The sequence below is a fragment of the Salmo salar genome, chromosome ssa07, assembly GCF_905237065.1.
Source record: "Salmo salar chromosome ssa07, Ssal_v3.1, whole genome shotgun sequence".
In the NCBI taxonomy this organism is placed as follows: Eukaryota; Metazoa; Chordata; class Actinopteri; order Salmoniformes; family Salmonidae; genus Salmo; species Salmo salar.
Genome location: NC_059448.1, coordinates 43,295,020 through 43,304,277, shown reverse-complemented (window position 1 = coordinate 43,304,277; position 9,258 = coordinate 43,295,020).

Sequence of the window (9,258 nt, the reverse complement as noted above, 5' to 3'; positions counted from 1 at the left end):
GTGCCTAGATTAACGAGAAGTTAAGCTTTAATTTGGTGTGTTGCACTTGTGAATGTATGAAAGTTAAATATTTTAATTCATCTTTTTTGAATTTGGCGCTCTGCCATTTCACTGGATGTTGTCAAATCGATCCCGTTAACGGGAGTTGAGCCCAAAGAAGATAAGAGTTGGTATTTGGATAGATTTTCCAACTGCCTAATGATTGCACACACACACACCCACACACCTCCTGAGCAGCTGGAAAGTCTGGGTAAATTGTGAGCGGCTGTCACAGTATCCACAGAAAATGGTGCCCCTCCTCGGCCGGGCGGCGCTCGGCGGTCGTCGTCGCCGGTCTACTAGCTGCCACCGATCTATGTTCTGTGTTCGTTGTGTTTTGTCTGTTTAAGTCCGCACTTGTTTCCGTTTCTGTAATTAGTAGGGGGGGTATTTAGTTTGTTCCTTGTGGTTTGTGGTTTGTGTTTTGTGCGGGATTGTTTATTCGTCAGCGGGCAGGTCTGTGAACGTTGTGTGTTTTTTGCACATTTTTCCCCAGCGGATTCTCGCTAGAGGAATGTTATATTTGCCGGGCTGCGCCCCGTGCGTATCTTTGTTTTCTCGGGGTTAACTGTGTTCCCGTGGGGTCTCTGGGCACACCCTATGCCCTTTTGTTATGCCGAGTGGGTTTTCGGTGAAATAAATATACCGTTCTACGGCAGAACTGGACTACGTCTCCTGCGTTTGACTCTGCCTTTTCCTCCTGCCTTACGGAATCGTGACAGAATCCCGCACCAAACAAAATATGGAGTCAGCAGGAGCGGAAGCCGTCAGTGGCCGAACAGGTGTCACAGCACTCCAACCTCCTCCACCGCCTGGGCTCGGCGATGGACCAAGTGCTGGCCAGATTGGAGAACTGGGAGAGAGGGGCTTCAATCACCAGACCAGCTCCGGTTCCTCAGCCGGCGCCTCTACAAACCCCACCTGAAGCGGGCGCGAGCGGCATCCGGATTACGCCACCGAGGGAGTTTGACGGGACAGCTACGGGATGTAAGGGGTTTTTACTACAGATTGAACTCTACCTGGCGACCGTTCGCCCCTCTCCCTCCAACGAAGAAAAGGTGAGCGCCCTCGTCTCTTGTCTTACGGGTAGAGCCCTGGAATGGGCCAACGCAGTTTGGGATGGCCCAGACTTGGCTCGGGGTGACTACCCGGAGTTCACCCGCCGCTTCCAGGCGGTTTTCGATCATCCCCCGGGGCAGGGCGGCGGGTGAGCGATTGTTTCACTTAAGACAGGGGACGAGGAGCGCTCAGGACTTCGCCCTGGAGTTCAGGACTCTCGCCGCGGGGTCGGGGTGGAATGAGCGGGCCCTGATGGATTCTTATCGCTGCAGTCTCCGAGAGGATGTCCGCCGGGAGCTGGCCTGCAGGGACCACGCCATCACACTGGACCAGCTGGTGGATTTATCCATCAGACTGGACAACCTGCTGGCTGCCCGGGGACGTTCCAGTCGGGGCCTGTTCGTTCCACCTCCCAGCCCTCCTGCTCCACAGCCCATGGAGATAGGAGGAGCTGCATCAAGGAGGACCGGGGGGAGGGGCCTCTCCTGCACCCACTGCGGGCGCAGAGGACACACTGCGGACCGGTGCTGGAGGGATCCCCCCGGGAGTTCGGATGGCAGGCAGAGCACTACATCGACCCCCCAGGTGAGTCAGCACCAGCCACACACAGAGCCCCCTGTCGACCATCTGTACATTTCAGTGTGTTTTCCTGATTTTTCCCCTCACTTCCAGTATAAGGCACTAGTCGATTCATGTGCAGCTGGGAGTTTTATGGACCGTGGGGTCGCTAAAAGGTTAGGGATTCCCCTGGTTCAGCTGGACCACCCCTTCCCTGTGCACGCCTTAAACAGTCGACCACTAGGGTCCGGCCAAGTGGGGGAGGCTACTGTGCCACTGGTTATGGCGACATGGGGGGGTCATGTGGAACGTATCAGCCTCTTCCTCATTGACTCCCCGGCGTTTCCAGTGGTACTGGGTATCCCCTGGCTAGCCACTCACAACCCTCAGATTTCGTGGGGACAGAGGGCTCTCAAGGGGTGGTCGAGGGAGTGCTCAGGTAGATGTATAGGAGTTTCCATCGGTGCAACCACGGTGGAGAGTCCAGACCAAGTCTCTACTGTGCACATTCCCTCTGAATATGCCGATTTGGCTATCGCCTTCAGTAAGACGAAGGCGACCCAATTACCACCCCATCGACAGGGGGATTGTGCGATAAACCTCCAGGCTGACGTGGTCCTTCCTAAAAGCCACATGTATCCTCTGTCTCAGGAGGAGACAGTGGCTATGGAAACATATGTCGCTGAGTCCTTGAGACAGGGATACATTCGGCCATCTAAATCCCCTGTCTCCTCGAGCTTCTTTTTTGTGAAGAAGAAGGAGGGAGGTCTGCGCCCGTGCATTGACTATAGAGGTCTAAATTCGATCACAGTGGGGTTCAGTTACCCGCTACCTCTCATTGCTACGGCGGTGGAGTCATTTCACGGGGCGTGCTTCTTCACCAAACTAGATCTCAGGAGCGCGTATAACCTGGTGCGTATCCGAGAAGGAGACGAGTGGAAAACCGCATTTAGTACCACATCTGGCCATTATGAGTACCTCGTCATGCCGTATGGGTTGAAAAATGCTCCCGCTGTCTTCCAATCCTTTGTGGACGAGGTTCTCAGAGACATGCTCGGACAGGGTGTGGTGGTGTACATCGATGACATTCTGATCTACTCCGCCACACGCGCCGCGCATGTGGCTCTGGTGCGCAAAGTGCTTGGGTGGCTGCTGGAGCGTAACCTATACGTCAAGGCTGAGAAATGTGAGTTCTCCAAACGAGCCGTCTCTTTCCTGGGATATCGCATTTCCACCACAAGGGTGGTGATGGAATGTGATCGCGTTACGGCCGTGCGTAATTGGCCGACCCCTACCACGGTGAAGGAAGTGCAGCGGTTCTTGGGGTTCGCCAATTATTACCGGAGGTTTATCCGGGGTTTTGGTCAGGTGGCAGCTCCCATTACCTCACTGATGAAGGGGGGTCCGGTGCGACTGTGTTGGTCGGCAGAGGCGGACAGAGCCTTCCGTCGTCTGAAGGTTCTGTTTACCGACGCTCCGGTGCTGGCGCATCCGGATCCCTCTTTGCCATTCATAGTAGAGGTGGATGCGTCCGAGGCTGGGGTCGGAGCAGTGCTGTCGCAGCGCTCGGGCGCTCCTCCGAAGCTCCGCCCCTGTGCATTCTTTTCTAAGAAGCTGAGCCCGCGGAGCGCAACTATGACGTGGGGGACAGGGAGTTGTTGGCCGTGGTCAAAGCTTTGACAGTGTGGAGACATTGGCTTGAGGGGGCACGTCACCCTTTTCTCATCTGGACCGACCACCGTAACCTGGAGTACATCCGAGCAGCGAGGAGACTTAATCCTCGTCAGGCCAGGTGGGCCATGTTCGTGGGCCATGTTCTTTACGAGGTTCCAATTCACCCTTTCCTACATTCCGGGGTCTCGGAACCGGAAGGCCGACGCACTGTCGCGTCTCTATGACTCCGAGGAGCGGACCATCGATCCGACTCCCATACTCCTGGCGTCCTGTCTAGTGGCACCGGTGGTATGGGAGGTGGATGCGGACATCGAGCGGGCGGTTCAGGCGGAACCCACTCCCCCTCAATGTCCCGCGGGTCTGAAGTTCGTTCCGCTTGGTGTTCGTGATCGCCTGATCCGATGGGCTCACACTCTACCCTCCTCGGGTCATCCTGGAGTGGAACGGACAGTGCAAGGCCTGAAAGGAAAGTACTGGTGGCCCACCTTGGCTGAGGATGTAAGACACTATGTCTCTTCCTGTTCGGTGTGCGCCCAGTGCAAGGCTCCTAGGCACCTGCCTCGGGGGAAATTACAGCCCCTCCCCGTTCCACAGCGACCTTGGTCTCACCTCTCGGTGGATTTCCTTACGGATCTCCCGCCATCTCAGGGGAACACTACCATCCTGGTTGTTGTGGATCGGTTCTCGAAGTCCTGCCGTCTGCTCCCATTACCCGGTCTTCCTACGGCCCTACAGACCGCGGAGGCCCTATTCACCCATGTCTTCCGGCACTACGGGGTGCCCGAGGACATCGTATCTGATCGGGGTCCCCAGTTTACTTCCAGGGTGTGGAGGTCGTTTATGGAGAGGCTGGGGGTTTCGGTCAGCCTGACCTCGGGTTTTCACCCCGAGAGTAATGGGCAGGTTGAGCGCATTAACCAGGATGTGGGCAGGTTCCTGCGGTCGTATTGCCAGGACCAGCCAGGGGAGTGGGCGAGGTTCGTGCCATGGGCTGAGATGGCCCAGAACTCTCAGCGCCACTCCTCTACTAACCTGTGACCTTTCCAGGTAGTGTTAGGTTATCAGCCGGTCCTGGTGCCCTGGCAGCAGAGCCAGACGGAGGCTCCTGCAGTGGAGGAATGGGTACAGCGCTCTCAAGAGACCTGGAGGGCTGTCCAGGAATGCCTGAGGCGAGCGATAGGTCGACAGAAAGAGAGCGCTGACCGCCACCGCAGTGAGGCTCCCGTTTATAATCCGGGGTACAGAGTCTGGCTCTCGACCCGGAACCTGCCCCTCCGCCTGCCCTGCCGGAAGCTGGGTCCGCGGTTTGTGGGGCCGTTCAAAGTCCTGAGGAGAATAAACGAGGTATGTTATAGGTTGCAACTCCCATCATACTACCATATTAACCCCTCGTTTCATGTGTCTCTCCTCAGGCCGGTGGTAGCTGGTCCACTACAGGACGCTGAGGTGCGGGAGGTCCCTCCGCCCCCCCTGGACATCGGGGGGGCCCCGGCGTACACAGTCCGGGCCATCCTGGACTCCCGGCGTCGGGTAGGGGGCCTGCAGTACCTCGTGGACTGGGAGGGGTACGGTCCGGAGGAGAGGTGCTGGGTTCCGGTGAGGGACAATTTGGATCCCACTATGCTCCAGGAGTTCCATCGTCTCCGTCCGGACCGGCCGGCGCCTCGCCCTCCGGGCCGTCCCCGAGGCCGGCGTCGGCGCGCTGCGGGAGCCGCTCGTCAGGGGAGGGGTACTGTCACAGTATCCACAGAAAATGGTGCCCCTTCTCGGCCGGGCGGCGCTCGGCGGTCGTCGTCGCCGGTCTACTAGCTGCCACCGATCTATGTTCTGTGTTCGTTGTGTTTTGTCTGTTTAAGTCCGCACCTGTTTCCGTTTCTGTAATTAGTAGGCGGGGTATTTAGTTTGTTCCTTGTGGTTTGTGTTTTGTGCGGGATTGTTTATTCGTCAGCGGGCAGGTCTGTGAACGTTTAGTGTTTTTTGCACATTTTTCCCCAGCGGATTCTCGCTAGAGGAATGTTATATTTGCCGGGCTGCGCCCCGTGCGTATCTTTGTTTTCTCGGGGTTAACTGTGTTCCCGTGGGGTCTCTGGGCACACCCTATGCCCTTTTGTTACGCCGAGTGGGTTTTCGGTGAAATAAATATACCGTTCTACGGCACAACTGGACTACGTCTCCTGCGTTTGACTCTGCCTTTTCCTCCTGCCTTACGGAATCGTGACAGCGGCACAGGGGACTTTAGCAAAGTCATCAGTGATCACCACCGTGTCAAACTCCAGACCCTTTGACTTATGGACTGTCCCCAGGATAAAATCTAAGAGATAAAAGAGAGAGACAGCAGGGGAGGGTTGATACAAATGAGAAAGATCAGACTCTCAAATACAAATACAGTAATTCATAACTCCGTGTGTCTGTACAGTGGGGGTGTGCAGTACGTAACTGTGTGCGTACCTGCGTGTTGGGCCTCTCTCTCTGTGCAGCCGTAGAGGCGTTCCACCAGCTCAGGGATGCGGCTGTTGTATTTCTCCACCATGGAGAGTTTGCCCTCCAACTCACGGTCCTCTGTCTTTTTAGCGTAACTCTTCAGCCCAAAGTAGCCCCCCAGACTCTGCTGGGTGAACCTACGGATGAAGCTGTCCTTGATGCCTAGAGAACAGGGAGAGAAGGAGAAGGGAGCACGTTTAAAAAGGGAGAGAGCTAGTTACACTGCAGAGTAGAGCTAAACCTATTGACACAAAAGACACTACCAATAAAACAATGAGCATTGAGAGAGCTAAGACTGAGCTCATTGAAGTCCAATACTGTCTAACCAAAAACAGATATCACATAGGTACAACATACTAATTCACTTGTATTAAAATTGCAGAATTGAGGCAAGGGGCAGTGTGTGCGCATCAGAACCAGGGGCGGAAATCCCGGGGGGGACGGGGGGACACGACCCCCCCATCCTGGCAAAAATATGATTTGTCCCCCCCAATATATCACTGAAACATAACTATGTAATTTAAATAATATTAATAATACGCAATGAAAGCAATTGTGCTGATTATAGACACTTTATAGCGCATTTATAAGTTTCAAAAGATTGCGACCCCCCCGCCCTTTGCCTCACAATGGTTTGATCCACTGCCAGTTCCTTAGCTTGCTACGTAACTGCCGTGAGGTTCATCCAGTCAATCACGCACACACACACTAGCTGAATATGCAGAGCTAGCACGTAAATATTAACTATTAAGCTAGCTAGTACCTATTCCATTTATGTGGCGTCGTCAAAGATGGAATCAGCATGCAGATGATGTAAGTTAGTGCTTCAAAGTCCCTGTGATAAGGTTAGCGATAAACTGAAGTCCAAACTGAACAGAACTACACTCTCATCTACCATTGTCTTAAATATATTTAATGGTCTCGTTGCAAAAGCTAAATTGTCGCAAGGGAACTTTTATTTATTTAATTTCACCTTTATTTAACCCTGGTAGCAAAGATTATAGCAAACACCACTGAAACTGAATTGGTGCTCGCTAGCTTTGCAAATTCAGCTATTGTTGGAAGCCAGCCAATATGAAACAAACTATTAAAATTACAAAAGGTTGCAGCATATGTTGTGTAAATGGTGAACTCATACAGCTGTCAACTCTTGTCATTTTAATCCGTTTCACATTTGCTAGCTACCTTTTAGATCGAAGCCCATATAGAATGATTGAAGATGATAGAAGCCCATCTCCTACTGTAAATAACCTACACACTGTGTGTGTAGCCAGCCAGGTAGAAAAATGGCAGAAAAATAAAAGACGGACATCAGAGTATTTTTCAATACACCAAAACGCATAGTAAGAACCCTAGTAGCCTAATATCTCAAAGACTAGTTGATAAAATGTTCATAAGAAAGAAATGAAATTCTAATGGAAATGTTTCACAATGATGTCATTAGGCAGAGCAGGCAACAGATGGCACACAGACAGCAGAGTTGGGGACAGATATGCAGGGACAGACTGGCAGAGACAGGGAGTCTCAGGTAAGTTTGTTGAGTCTTTGTTTGGCAACATTATGAAAGGTTCTCAATTTTTTTGACTTGTAAAATAGGAACATAATTGGAAAATGCCATGGATACCCCCACTCTCAACTTAAACTGGTGACTGAACTAAGATTTGTTAAAGGCAATGGTATTGCTGTTGTGATTAGTTGTGTAGTTTTGGGTACCGGTAGTTAGGAGTACGGCAAACACCTTATTTCTTTGGTTCCTCAATATACATTTACCATATTACAATGTAGGCTATGTGTTACAGCACTACTTTTGGTGTCCCCCTCAGGAATTGCTCTTGAGAAAATGTCATGTAATTGTCCCCTCCTAAGTGGATATCAGATTTTCGCCCCTGATCAGAACCCAAATGTCCATGATTCTTTTCAGCCCAAAATTCTCCACCCCCTGGAGTGGAAAATACATGTCTAACACAAGACCCAAACACGTGTGTGTTTGGGGGGGTGTATGGAGACTCACTCCTATGATGTGCAGACTACAGTGGGGGTTGGCGTCGGTGAGTCTGACTGCTTGGTCGAACACGGAGACGTTAGAGCGAGACAGCACTGCTAACTTGCCCCGGCCAGGACTCAACCCTGTAGTCAGGGGACGCAGTGAGTCCACAGCCTTACCCCGCACACAGCCTGTGGATGGACGGACAGACACGCACATTAAAGAGCAGGTTGCACTATATACTTCCACAAATCTAACAACGTAGATTGATGATATTCCACCTAAAAACGGTCTTTATGCAAAAACATACTCAAAAATAAATATTTTCTCCATTTGAATTCCATTGGACAAAAACTCATACCAACAATATATTGCATCTTTGATGTCACGAATGGAACAGCCTGGTGGTGGCGGCAGTGAACTACAACCTCTGTTTACCGGCATGCACGTTTGGTCGAAATGCGAGAAGAAACCGGCTCTTGAGGATACGGCGGGCAGACTGGGCCTGGGGGAACACCTGGTGCTTCAGTCATATGCGGGGCTCAATTTTCCCCTAAATGATTGCGATGCCTACCAACAGTGGAAGAGTGATTCAAAGAAATTATTAAACTTGCCGGCTAAGTGCACCGGGCCATGCAAAACCAACTGGCCCACTTGTCGTATTGGGACTTTGTTTGAAGGATGAAACAAATCAGAATGTTTAATAGCAACCTAATTCTGCAAGCTTCCCTTTACAACAAACTGATCTAATCAGAACCAAATAAGAGCATAGTAGTCATGGAACACCATGGATATTTTACCGGCATGTTTACACAATTCAGAAAATCTACTTTAGACCTAGAAATATGAAGTAGGTGCACAAAGTAAACATAGTGGGTCACTTTCAGTGACAACTAAGAGCGATAAAGCGTGAGGCTAAACTCCTTTGTTTTGGTCCCATACCTACCCGCTCTAAGAGCAAAAATTGAACTCATGCAAAGATGCTGTGTGAAGGTGTGAGGTCTTGCATCTTGCTTAACACAATGTAACTTTGCTGAGTCAACCTTCAAAAGGCCCAGTGCAGCAGTTCTTATATATAGCAAGAATGTTGCTGTCTGAGTTCGGAGGGAAGGACACCAAAGCGGTGCATTAACCAGAGTGGATCAATCCCCCGAGCGGAGTGGTCTAATGGGAGGGATATGTAATCTGAAAAGTAGCTGTTATTAGCTGAGAGGTTTGGAACTCTATTTGTTATTATATTAATGTATACGGCCTGGTGATGTTACCAGGCAAGACAAAACTCCACCCAGGAAAATGACATTATCAACAAAAATCACAGTAGCAATCTTTCCCCATTGAAAGCACTGCAGCCAAGCCTGAATTCAAGCAACATGGACACACATAGTTTAAATTTGGATTATAGCGCCTGTCCAAATGTTGTGAATCATATACTCGGTGGCCAGTTTATTAGGTTCCCCACCTCG